This window comes from Notamacropus eugenii, chromosome 6 (genome assembly GCF_028372415.1).
Source record: "Notamacropus eugenii isolate mMacEug1 chromosome 6, mMacEug1.pri_v2, whole genome shotgun sequence".
NCBI lineage: Eukaryota > Metazoa > Chordata > Mammalia > Diprotodontia > Macropodidae > Notamacropus > Notamacropus eugenii.
Window position 1 is genome coordinate 293,660,785 of NC_092877.1, and position 14,190 is coordinate 293,674,974.

The following is a 14,190-nucleotide window of genomic DNA, read 5'->3' on the forward strand; positions in this document are numbered from 1 at the left end:
ACCAGATAATCTCAAAAAATCCCTTACAGTTTTAAATCTGTGAACCTATGAGACTAGCATTTCAGGAGTCTTTAAGTTCTGTTATTAATGATTGTTCTCTTATTATTACTGTTAGTATCAGGAGCTTTTCTATTATTGTTCCCTTTCTTGTCGATTAATGCTGTAGTTAACATTGGTGGTTTTCAACTAAGGTTAGAAAAAGATATTGTCTAAAGATCCAATTTGAATGTTTTTTTTTTTAAATGTTTCTAGCATTTTCCCCTACTAGCTTGTCCAACCACACTGGCATACCCAGGATGGCTGGTAGCACAAGTTCTTAGAACTGCTTTACTGGGAAAGATTTAGGGGTTTTTAGGGGTCAACAATCATTTTTTAATTACATTCACTAGTTCAGATAAAAAGTCAGCACCCTGAACTTCAGAGAAAATACAAACAGAGAAAATATACGCCGAGAAATAAAGACCAACAGACCGGGTTCTACTTCTTGAATCAAAGCAATATTGCTATACACTTTACATATATCCCTGGACCGAGATAGCCTTTATATCTGAGCCATCGGAGCTCTGAACACACAGCCATTCAGAGTCTTGGCCAGGAAATCACAAGGTCTTTCTCATAAGCAAACCCCCAAAGCAAAACCTCCCCTCAGAGCATATATACCCTTCTCAGAGCCAGAGGGCATCACAACCCTCTTGACTCAGTGACTAATTAGAAATTAGCAAAAGGTTTGAAAGCCTTCCTATAAGCAAGCCTCCCCTAAGCAAGCTTCCCTTAATGGGCTCCACATGAGGCCTATTAATGGTCTGGGAACATCTTAAATTCCATTAACATACAGATAGTAATACTTGCAGGCTGCCCAGCTCCTGTTCCCAATCCCTGCACAGTCAAGCCTGGTTGAATCCATAACCATTTCTTGCCCTGCAACACAGCTGCAGGTCATCCCTAATAACTGCTCCAGATTTTCTCTTAAGTCCGCACTAGATCTGCAGGCCAGTTTTGGAGTCAGAGAGACACAGCTACTGGCTGCTCCCTGGCTCGAGAAAAAGACTCACTATGTTTTGTCTTTGGATTTCCCTAACACTACTTGGTCGGATGCTCTTATATCTTTATTGGAAAAGCTGTGGGGAGAGCTGAGTTGTTCTTCTTCCTTTTCTACCATCTTGGCCTGTCTCCAACAATCTTCGCTCTCAAGGAGATTACAGAGGAGACAACAAAGAAGTATATAAGTATATGCTGGAGTCAAGCAGAACAAATTGAATCCCTTAATAATACATCAGTTCTTCAAATGAAAACTGGATGACCATTTGTTGGATCTGTTATAAAAGGGATTCTTGTTCAAGGACCAATTGAATTAGGTGGTCTCTGAGATCCCTTCCAACTCCAAGATTCTCTGTTTCTGTGAAATTCTTAAAGAGAACAATGTTTCCTTCCCTGTTCTACCATCCTCTCCTCCCCCTCCACCAATCTTCATCAGAAGTCTATGCCCCAAGGTCTTTCAACCTACCTTGTGGGGCTTGATCTCAAGTTTCTTCACCAATGTGGTGGTCCTTCTCTAGTTTTGCTTCAGCTTAATGATGTAGGCAGTATAATATTTTTCCCTTTAGTTTTGAAGACATTACAAATGAGGGAATTGTTTTCTTACAGATTTATCTCACATTAACTTTTTTACTACTTCCAAGACACACCTACCAGGTTTACCCATCAGTCCCCTTACACATTCAACCATACCCATTTCTTGCTATTTTCCATACTATATCCCTAAGCCAACAAAAATAGAGTATAGTCCCTTGGTGAACCTGAAGCCAACTAAGCTGCTAATTTACCCATAAAAGCAAAAGCCCATGAAAATATGCCCAAAAGCCAACAGAAGGAAAATTCTATTCCACCTGATTCTTTTATAAAGTCCCTGAACTTGCAAACATGTGTTCAGTTGTTTAGTACTTTATGCATAGAGAGTATCAGGTTTGCTGTGGCTTTCATTTGAATAAATATCTCTTGTCGGGGACAAAATGTGAATGATCTAATAGAATATGAACTTTCCCCAAAATTAAAAATAAATAACCCAAACCCTGCAAAGTATATTTTTAGAAGTGGTATTTCCCTGATTGTTGTTCCAGGAAAATTCTAATATATTACATGCTGGGCCCAGCAAAAAATTCAAGAGCATGCCAGATGCCACTGGAATGAATAGAGTAGAGCCTCAGAGAAGAAAAATAAAATGAGCATTTGGAGAATAATATCCTGAAGAGCCTTCTCTGCCTGTCATCCCGTCCCTTCCCACTCCTAAATTTGAGAACTACATTTAGTGCTATACACCTGTAGAAAGTTCAGAAATCATTTATTCAAAATACACTTTACTTACTGAAAGCATTCATTGCAAAAATATTATCCAAAGTGTTTCTTCTAAAAATGTTTTAAGTTCTTCCATGCTATTATAAGCAATAGGAATTATATAAAAATAACACATAAAACTAAGTTGTTTCATTTATTTCACTCAGAAACACAAGCAAAGCTATCTTTTTAAAAATTATTTTTATAAACTTACATGAACTGATGCATAGTGAAGTGAACAGAACCAGGATAACATTATACAGAATAACAATAATTATTGTTTGATGAAGAATTGTGAATGACATAGCTGTTCCCAACAATAGAATGATCCAAGAAAATCCCCAAAAGACTAATGATGAACCATACTATCTGCCTCCAGAGAAAGAACTAGTATCCACTGAATACACACTGAAGCATGCTATTTTTCACTTTCTTTTTTCTTTTTATCCAAAGCTTCTTACACAAAATGACTAACATAGAAATGTTTTACATAATGGCACACGTATAACCTATATCTGTTTGCTTACCCCCTCAGGGAGGGGGAGAGAGGAAGGGAAGAATGGAATTTGGAAGTCAAAACTGTAAATAAAAATGTTTAAGAGTTTTAAAAAATCAATTTTCTATATAGTTTTATCTTAAACACTTAGGAGTACTGCAAAAAGACCTATTACTTAACATGAAATTTTACATTTTTGAATTTAACATCATATTTGATTAAAAAAATTGATAAAGCCCAACAGTATTAAAGCTTACAAATTGTTACATTCTTTAGATATCTGTTTGGTTTTCTGGCATATTGTATTAGCGATCTTTCCGGAAAACTGACATTAATTTTCTGGTCTTCCACTTTTGGAAAATAATGCTTTAAAAATTAATCAATTAAGAAGCAAATTCCATTCCTTTAATAAATTCTTATTGTAGAATTATAAATGGCCTGATATAAATATAGCTGGAGTTTCTAACACTGGTGTATTGTTTGGTAAAATAGTGCTGTATTTTGTGTGTGTGTGTGTGTGTGTGTGTGTGTGTGTATGTGTGTGTGTGTGTGTGTGTGTGTGTATGTGTGTGTGTGTGTGTGTGTGTGTGTAGAATATAAAACCACAAAATCATGGAATCTCCAAGTTATAAAGACCACATAGACCAACCAAATGAATGGAAATGGTCTCTAAGAATAGCTATATGGAAAATCTTGTCACTGGTGTAATTCTGAAGGCTATTTCAAATTTTTATCCAAAATATAATGATATCAGATGTTTCAAAAATTACTTTGGAACCATGTATATTCAGTGAAATTTTATTGAAAACATAATATCTGATAATAATTTAGATTGGTGCTAAACTGAAGTTAACTCCAAGAACTTTAGTATAACCTCAGTCAGTCAGTCAACAAGCGTTTATTGAGCATTTACTACATGCCAGGCATGAGCTAATTGCTAGGGACACAAATACCAATTAGTTATGTTACCTTGGACAAGTTCCTTTACCTACACTCTGACCTTCCTTTTCCTCATTTGAAATTTCAAAGAGTATTCAGGGAAAGATGGTCAAGATATTTAAGAATCTCAAAGAAAGGTTATTAAGGAAAGCAATACTAGTCAGTGTGTAGAACTCTCCCAGAAACACCCATGCCTTCTGAAGAGAACTCTTCAATTTAAGTACAGATGAATTGTTGAAAAAGGCTGACATCTGTCCAACTCTGAGTGAGTCACTATTCCTTTGCAAATGAGGGTTTCTGAGAAGAGCAATGGAGAAAGACCCAGAGACTTGAATAATATGGACTCCCCTCACCATATGAGAATAAAATATGGGGGAAAGGGTGAGAATTAAGTAAACAAATATGCTATGCATTAAATAAGGCCAGAGAGCTTCTCCTGGCAAGACTTTGGTTAGTCATTGGTTTAAGATTCTGCATGCATTTACAGATGTAATACAACTGTATTTTTCTTGGATTTTTAGCATAATTTAGGTTTTTCGCTTTAATCAGGTCAGCTTTTTCACCAAATTAGTAGGGGTTTCCTTCTCACTAATTTTTATCCTTTCAAAACTTTTATTGATACTGCTTTTTCTTACTTGGCCATTCTCTGTGTCCCAGTCACTCATCAGAAAGCACATGTAATCTAACATTTTCCAACATTCTAGCATTTGTGAGTTTCGGAGTTTCCTGCCCAAGTCCTGACAACCAATTTTGCCTTTCTCCAAAAAATTTTTAAGAGCAGTGCATTGCTTATGAATGGAACTGTTTATCTTTAGTAGCCAGGCAAATATGCATTCTTGATCAGATTCCCAGTGCTGATGATACCCTTTAAAAGCTAAAACAAGCCAGGGAGTAGGGGTGTGTCTGAATTAGCAAATATAATGAAACCATTCTGTAGAAAAGGGATTTGAATCTGCTTTGGGTTTGCATCTAAAGTACTGAAAATAAGATGTTTTATTTGAAATAAAGGGCTTTGCAGAGAGCATACCCTTCCCCAGATATATTTCAAAGAATAATAAAGAGATGTATTAGTCATCACTGCTGCGATTTTCCTGAAAGTATATCTGCTGGCACGTTCACAACAGCCTTTCAACTAGCATGGGAAGTCCCTTTAATAATATACTGTATTTTCACTAAGCTGTGAGCAGTTATTCCGATTATGCAGATGTAAATTTGAAGATTAGCATGATTTGTAAATAATTCATATTTTGTTGGCAACAGGGCTACTACACATTCTTAATTCCTCTGCCATATCACTTTGATGAAGGGATGCACCTCCACACTGGACAGATGCCTGCTTAAGAAGTGTGAAAGATAAATCTTGGTGACTTTTTTTTCTACACAACCCCAAGTCCAAATGTTTTATCCAAAATTGTTACTGATTTACTCATTTGTATTGAGAACCATTTAGTAGTTTCTACTGGCTTCCTGTCCTTTTCAATTTCTACCAAAACTTCTGTTTACTTCTACTTGGAAAGCTAATTAGTAAGTTTGCCTGGGCTCAATCAATCCTACTATACTTGTGCCCCAGATGTCCTTTGCAGTTGTCCATTTTATGTTCCCCACACTACACCACTCAAAATGCTGAAGGAAATAAGTTTGGAATGGTGATGACAGCCCCATACGCAGATAAGTTTCTTCATCTTCTGAAGTCAACTTTTTTTTTTTTGGCTCCTATCAGACTCCACCAATATTCACAGCTTTCTCATACAATATCAGAATTTACTCTACTATAAATAAAAAGGCAATAGAGCATAGATAACATTACATTTTAAAACTAAGTCAATACACTGTCTGTCAGGATCCTTACCATTTCTATCTCAGTCTGACACCACTGATCTGCTCTAAACCCTTCCATCTACAGATAAGGAACTTAACACCCAAAGGAATTCAGTAACTTTCACAGGGTCATGCAAGGACAGCTGCTCTTTGAACTTGGGTCTTCTAGTTCCAAATTCAGTACCCTTTTCATTACACAAAACTAGAGACTTTTATATGGGGTAGCTCCTAAGATCCTGAAACAGAGGGGAAGTTGGAGATAGAAAGGATAGAAAGAAATCCATTACTTTCAAGAGCTGATCACAGTTATTATTTAAGTCAACCGCAAGTATGGACCATGGGCTAAAGAGGTGGCTTATATTGGAGGACAAGCATGCAATTTTCATTACTTTCTGGAAATGATGAGTTGTAGAGAACTGTTTATCTTGGCTCCCACCCTGAACAGGGCCATGCACATGCCACACTCCAGTGCATGTACCCAGATGGACAAGCAGATGGATTAAACAAATGCCAGCGATAGGCATGCCCCCCACCCCAGAAGTTAAGCCCACTAGGAAAAAGGAATGGACAGTTTGTCAAAATGCCACCACAAAGAATAACAAATGAGACCCATAAAAAAAAATCTCATCAAGTCTACTATAAAGCAGAACGTCGAGTTACCATATTTGCATGGCTTAGAAAACAACATTGTTAATCTTGGCCTGGGAAAAGCAGCCCCAAAGTCAAAAACTGCCTTTAAAAATACATGTGAGCTAAGTAAGACTGAAAGGCACTTCTCCACTGATCCTAGGTAGACATGAAAGCCCACGTAGTATGGTGGTGCTTTGGCAGAGTAGCTGGAAGGGAAGCTAGGTCAGCATTTCTGACAGAAACCCACTTTTTTTTCAGAGTTTATGCTCAGCTACAGAAGTCTGCTACAGTCTGAACTTGGCACCAAAAATCTCAGTTTATCAGAAAGCCATCATCAATACACACCAGCAAATTAATTTTGTGTTGATTTTCAGAACGAACCAATCTAAACCTGCATACTTGAAAGACAAAGAGAAATTACTCCACGATGGTTAGTGTTTTCATATAGAAAAATGCATTTGGCAAGTGGTCAATATATTTTGGAATCCTGGAGAAAGATAAATGAATAAAACAGGTAAAAACCGAACTTGAGCCTACACCTGCCATTCCTTATGGTTATATTTTTCACTTAGTTGCTTTTTGTTAATCCTTTCAAAAGTTGCAGCTTCAGTAGCATCAATGGTCTCAGCAGGCAGCTACACTTAAGATTATCATTAACTGAATAGAAACCCAAGTGTCATCGAGCAGCAAATTCCAGGAGACAAACTGAAAACAGGCTAAAACCTTTAGATGTATAGGCAATTTCAAGATTTCAGAGAGTGGACAATTTATCTGTATCTTGTACAATTTGGTCTCCCAGAAGGAATTTGAGAACACTGTATTGAGACTGGGCTAATGTAGAGTATCAGAAGCTTTTAAAGAAGGATAGTTTTACATATTCCTATTTAGATCTCTGCACTCTGCTGTTTGCTTCTAGAAGAGAGCTATTTTGAACTTCTCATTGGCATCCCAGTAGGTTTAAGGGTTCAAGATTATATTCTATTCGTGGGAGAAAGATTAACTAGTGAATAACTTAGTAAATTAGTAGTCTCCATATAGTTCAGTGAGGGGTCTCTTACTTTAAAATGACATTTGAAAGCATTTAATGGCTTCCATTTTGTTTTAAGATGGCAGATGAAAGCAGAAATTGAGCTTCAGGTGAGTAATTCAGGAATCGTTAATAATTTGGAAAAATTACTCAACCCCACTTAGCGCTTTAAGGAATACCAAAATGTTTCATAAAATACAAGAGAGTTGGTCTGGTGATTGAAATATAATCTCTATCTACAATTTGGTAACATGTTAGTTGCTGGTTAACACAAATATGAGTAAGCATACTTTAAAAGGGGGTGAAAAATATAAGAGCCCTTCAGTGATTAAGGAATGGAAGGGATCCTTTGCTTTTCTGATTATATATTTTCTTTTAAAAAAAATTCGCCACACTCTCTTTTATCTCATTCTGCTCCAAACACCACTCTGAGGTGATCATTTTAATGAAAGCCACATTAAAAACCCTTTGCAGGATACAAATAGTTAATAAAATTAGGCTATAAAAATGAAATGGCAGGGGGTAAAAGGAAAAATAATTTATTTCTCCTTGTATGTCTAAGACATACTGATTCAAAAAATTTTTAATAGCAAGATGATGGGTTATCATGCTGGTACCCATGCTGAAGAAGGATGAGATAGATGGTTAGGGTCCTGAAAATAAAAGAAATAAAAAGATAGATGTTCAGAATATGCAAAGAACTGGTAGAAGCAGGAAAATGTATGTTACTGAAGAAGGGAGGGTACTGTGAGAATTTGGAAAATGGAATGGAATGATTCTTGGAAATTCAATTGAAATGAACCAACATTCAACATAGTGCCTACTATGCGAAGCACAAAAGTCCCCAAAGAATTGAAGGGCAATGGTGAGGCACACTATGGGTTGTGCACTGGATGCAACATATAATAAATGACGAAAAAAGATAGGCTGGTCATACTGTTGACAGAGAGGGATGATAAGTGAATAGTCTAAGGGGTCAGGTCAGCAAGAAGCAAGGAAGGCTTCCAATATGTTAGATTAATCTCTTGTAGTGAACTGATGCCATATAGACTGGGCAGACATGGAAAGGATACAATCTGCATCTTTGGAGGGAATATCCAAATTAGGGAGATCACAGATCCTTTTGAGTAGCTGAGTAAGCACCAAGTACCTGTGCTAGGTACTAAAGACAACAAAGACAAAAAGAAAACAAACCTCTACCCTCAAGGGCCTTACATTCATTCTTCTGTTTTGTGTCTTTCAGACCATCTGGTTGATTATTTTTGGCTCATAGAAGGAGAAAAACCATGAGTTAATGGAGAAAAGTCTGGCTGGGATATCTTGGTCAGAGGAATTAAGTAAAATGCCTTACAGGGGTACTTAATACTTGCAGATTGGTTGGTTGACTTTTAATTAACAACTGCCATAGACATTTTAAGGAAGGGTAAGTAATCTGAACACAAATTAAATAAACATCCTGGGGATTTTTTTAAGTGTTTAGATTTGTACACTATTAATGGGATTTAGTAATAATGGACTAGAAATGGCAGTGTAAGAGTTAATGTGAAACTTTAACATCCTCACTACCTCCAAAAAATGTCTTTCATCTAGACTTAACAGTAACAGGCATCATGCACTCAAAGTGCTGGTATTCTGCGTGGAAGACATTGATTTCTTCTCATAAAGACTTCCACTAAAAATGTCAATAGATATTTTCTCATGTAATTCCCAAAGAGATGAAATGTTCAAAGGGTGTGGGAGTATATTGGGAGAAGGGGGTAAAGTCCAGATAAACAGGGAACCCGGAAGACTTGCAGAATGGAAAAGCTCTTGTTGTATATCATTCTTGCAATCAACAATATGGAGAACTGGAGAATTCTTTAACCAGATATAGGGAAAAGATGTCTGAAATGTTTCACTGGTAAGGAGATAGTCACTTAAGATATATTGTTAACTGAAAAAGAGCAATATATCACAGATACAAGTTGTATTTTCTGCAAGCATGATTTTCCAAGAGAGCTGTCTCTAGATGTGTAGATTAGATATATGCCCATAAGGACAGAGTGTATTTGTGTATAATTTCCTATATTACATCCTTGTATCTTTTATTATGAGCTATTTTTCAACTAGAATATGAACTTGATCTCATAAAAATAATATTTATTCCTTCATCTTTACAGGGCTGGAACCCACATGGCATTGCCTTTCAGGAAATGAGAACTTCCAAAGAGTCCATCATACTTAGTTTCTTTCACATACAAGGAGATATGAACTCTTCAATATTGTGGGAACTTGGTTCAAGAATTTATTCAGAAAATTTGAAATTATTAAATAATTGGAGGATAAGGGGAAAGTTTTTGGTGTTATCTTTTTCTTTCTCTCCAAGAGTGCAGCCTTTTGAGACAGACAGATGGACAGAAGGAGATGTTATAGATTAGTATAGATTATTGATAACTCTATTATTTATAATTACATAAACTTGCCCTTTATGATTTACCATTTCACTAGAAAACAAAGAAAAGAAGCCTTTCACCCTAATCTTCTTTTCAACTACTTATTTAATGTGTGAACTTGGTAGAAGGAAAAGCAGATGCAAGTTAACAGAGTTTAGTTTCCTAAATGAATGCATAGTTTCATTTCGCTGTTCTGATTTCAGTACTAGGAAATATTCTATCCTGAAATCAAATGATCTATTTGTCTGACAAGTCAATTTCTGACAAAGACAGAGGAAAGGAATATTAATGGGGAATTCAGCCTACCATAAGGGAAAGAATTCTGGACTTGGCATTCAGTCTGACCCTGCCTCTGAAACACTTTCCTAGTTGTATGACTAGAAGCACTTTTTTGGATGCTCATTTCCTCATCTATAAAAGAGGGATGAGAATACCTGCAATGCTTACCTTATAGAAATGTAAGAATCAAATGAGAAAATGTACAGAAAGTGTTTTATAAAGCTTAAAGCATGGCAAAAATTCCAACTGTTATAATTTAGCATGGTCTGTCAGCCAAAAAGCATTTAATGAGCACCTACAAATGCATTAGGTGTCATGCTAAGCCTTAGTAAAGAAGGGGCAGTATTTTAGTATCTACATCAAGAGACCAGAGCCCGAGGAAACCTCAGGAGGATGGGGACTTAGTCTGGCTTTGATTTCTAAATCATCTCCTCTGATTATTTCACTTCACCAGGAGAATGAGATAAGAAAACAGGATGCAGATTCCATACTGCTAGTAGATGAAGAAGAAGGTAGACAGGATGAGGCAGTTACATTACAGATGGAACTAAAAATCTTTGAGTGCAGCTGCGCCTGTGGGTAGAAAAAACCTACTAGGGATTAATGGAAGATGTTTAATTGGATATCAAAAAAACCCCTTTAATTCTTTTTGGCTCTCCTCCATCATATGACCCTAATTAGATCATCAGAGTAGCCTTTACTGGCTTTGCTCAGGGGAGAAAGCAGTGGCAGGAACAGTAAGAAAGAGAATCAGAAATAAATAGAAGGGTCCTGGAAAAAATGCCTTTCTCCTCGTGTGTGTGTGTGTGTGTGTGTGTGTGTGTGTGTGTGTGTGTGTGTGTGTGTGTTAGCCATCAATGCTTCAGATTTTGTGATCTCTTCCAGTCCACTCACTATGCCCAACATATTTCCTTAGGTGCTCACTCTATTTCCTTTTTGCTTCTTTGTCAGCCTGCTTTCGTCTCTCTTTCTCCATTCATGTCCTGATATAGATCATCCTGCATCTATATTTTCATATCAAATAGCAACAAATCTTACTCCTCGCTGTAACCACATAACTTCTCCAGGCCTTAGTTTCTCTACCTGTAAAAGGAGGAGGTTACAGCAGATGATATCTGAGACCTCTTCTAATGTTTATATTCTACCATTTCCATATTCTTTGTTGTGTTCAATAGATATTTCCTTGATGGGAGCCATTTGACCCAAACACTTTTGCCTATAAAATTTTTGACCTGCACCATGTCTTGGTTCTACTTTCTTCAACTTAATATAAAATATTTGAGGATGTTCAGACAACAGCTATCACTACGATTATTTTTATATAGCTTTAAGGTTTAAAAAGTGTTTTTGCTACAACCACCCTATGACATAGGTAGTATGAGTATGAAATATAATGAAAGGTTTCAAAAAATAAGATCTATTAGGGGAAAATAGAAAGGGGATATTGTCACCAGAAGGCAGGAAGTTGATTTAATAATAGCTTTCAAATATGGAAAAGGTTATTATACAGTGGACAGTGACCACATGTTCCGCATTTCCATGGAGAGACTGAACAAGAAGAAATGCCTTTAAGACGCAGCATAGGGAATGTAGGTTAGAAATGATACAGGTTTTTCTGACAGTGAGGGTTATAAGACAAGGAAAAAAGGAATAGGTTACTAAAGGAAGTTTTGGAATCCTTGGCTATGAAGAGCTTTAAAATAAATTGATTCATATCTGTCTGGAATGGTCTAAACATGGTCTTGCCTGAAGACAAAGAATTGTTCTGTTGACTTCTGCGGTCCCTTCCGGGTCTATGACTCCATAGACTCTACATCCAGGGGGCATCCCCCCAAAACGACAGAATGGGGCCCTGAAGATGGAGATATAAATTCTTATTTCCCTCCACACCCTATTCTGCTCTTCCAAGTGAGTTAAGTGTGTGGCACAGAGATGAAGGGTGCAGTGGGAAAACTGGAATCTGGCCCATCCATTGCAGTGCAATCTACTTTGATTTCTCAGTAGAAATAAAATAAAAAACCAACAGTAAAGGGCTATTAAGGGAGAAAACATTTGTCACTGTGGACAGAATAAAAGTCCTACCAAATGAAATGGATGCCTGTGGAAAAAAGACTTGTCATTCCAGGGAGAATGCCTGGCTCCCTCCTCCTCTGCCCCTCATATAGTCTTCATCCATTTACTATACTGACTATTTTCCCTATGCCCTGATGATTTTTCTTTCTGTGAACCATACATACAGTGAGTTTAGCCTTTGGCCAGGTCTAAGCAGGCAAGTATTTTCAAAATAAAAGTGTTTTACTTTCTGCTGTCTTAACATCCAAAATATTTGCCCTGAAAAAAAATTTTTAAGGATATATTATAAGCAATTATGATACACAAGTAAGCAACTCCCACAACATTTAATATTCATGTTTTGTGCTTTTTTATGTGCTTTTTTATGCTAGGATAATCACCTGGACATATAATTAAGATGTTTTTACCAATCACATAATATTGATACACTTATTTTTCTCCTGACCCAAGAACATTTCTAGCGGTCTTCCTTTCCTACGCTTGTTGTTTTGGGCCAACCCTTTGTACATCTCCAGCTCTGTTTTACTGCTAAGTCTGCCTGGAAGGTGACAAAATCACAGAAACAGGCATTCCTTGAGAAAGAGAGAGCCAAGCCCAGACGCATGCACTCCAAAGAGAAGATGCTCTATTGGCTTCTATTGTATTCTTAACAAACAGGGCCCCTCAAGGAGGGGAGCTTGCTTATATGACATGTAACTGCAGCTAAAATGGTGTCAGGTAACTATATAGGATTATAAACTCTGGGGATCAGAGCTGTTTTCCTATAATTGGGCCCTGTTCAGGGTAACTTAGGGCCTTAAACTACCAGACTGTTGATGAACAATAAACTTGGGCTTCCTGGGAGATTCGTGTGTCTAATTTATCATTGTATGTCCTCCAGCCCTAGCACATAGTGAGTGCTTAACAAGTCTTTCCTGAATAAGGGTATGAATGGACTCACACTTGCTCTAAACTTTTCATTCTGACCCAAGGATTAACCTTGGGACTTCAAAATCTTACTATCACATTGTCTACTGAAATTCCACAGAGGGCTCAAACAGAAAACATTATTCCATTTTCAAACAAATACCATCAAAGATTTGCATGTATATGTGTGTATGTATGTGGAGATGTATATATATATATATATCTCCACATACACAATGTGCATATATACATATATATACATATATAGTATATACTATGTATAAACACATATACATATAACTAGATTCTGTTTAATGAAAGTAATGAGTTCTGTGGTCTCATTATTCAAATCCATGTTAGTTGAAGTTATAATTGTATGTAACACATAGTACTTTGCTCTACCCAAATGGAAATATGCAAGGAAAAAATCAAATAAGATGCCCACTCCATGGAATTCATTATTTACACTGATATGGACTCTCTATATGTGTAAGCATTTAGTTTTTACAAAAATGTGGCAAAAATCACAAGATGTGGTAATACAGGAACATGCCTTGATTTGCAAGTACATTGGTGAGCCCTTGGTTTCTAGATTTTCATAACAACCCAGAAAGTAGAAAGTGATGGGCATGAGTTCTAACATATCAGATGATCACTCTCATTTCTCTTCAACATCAAGGACGCTGAGAAACCCCAGTCCAACGAATGATGCCCTTGAATGAAGGGAACTCCCTCTGTCCTGCCCCACCCTCACTCCTCTTTTTGCCTCCACAGTATATTATATTAGTTGCATAATTCTGAAACATTCTATAGAATTAATGTCCACGTCACTAATAAAAATGGAAAGTTAACACAAACCTTAAAAACGGCAGAACATCAAAAGACAGGGCTCTCTCTGCTCTCCAAGAAGTTGATTGAAAAGGATGCACTCACAGGAATTTTTCAAATAGAAGTTGCTCACAGAACAACGCCAGGGCAGGACTTGTGTGAAGTTTTGACATTACAAGGATGTCTCTAGAAATAAAGAAAAAGAAGGTCAGAGAAATAACAGAGGGCTGAAAACACATCAGAAAAAAGCCATCTTCATTGAGGCACATTAAACTGAATGCTAGCTGTGCAACTACCACTAGTATAGGCATTAATAGGTAAAATTAATTTGTGTTTGATGGTGCTGGGGAAAAAAAACAGTATTTTGTAACATCACAGTCTGAAGAGTTGTACTTTGCCAACAACATTCAGAGAAAGACAAAGCTTACAGA

General features: G+C 36.8%; 1 protein-coding gene across 3 annotated transcripts in view; it reads right to left on the reverse strand.

The window, feature by feature from the left end:
• Positions 1-13,892, reverse strand: part of ENOX1 (ecto-NOX disulfide-thiol exchanger 1) — a 341,922-nt gene extending 328,030 nt beyond the window's left edge. For all 3 annotated transcript variants that reach the window (XM_072617159.1, XM_072617157.1, XM_072617156.1), the window contains exon 1: positions 13,790-13,892. The gene's annotated coding sequence lies outside the window, so the exon portion shown is untranslated. The remainder of the gene's footprint in view (positions 1-13,789) is intronic.
• Between the last annotated feature and the right edge of the window lie 298 nt (positions 13,893-14,190).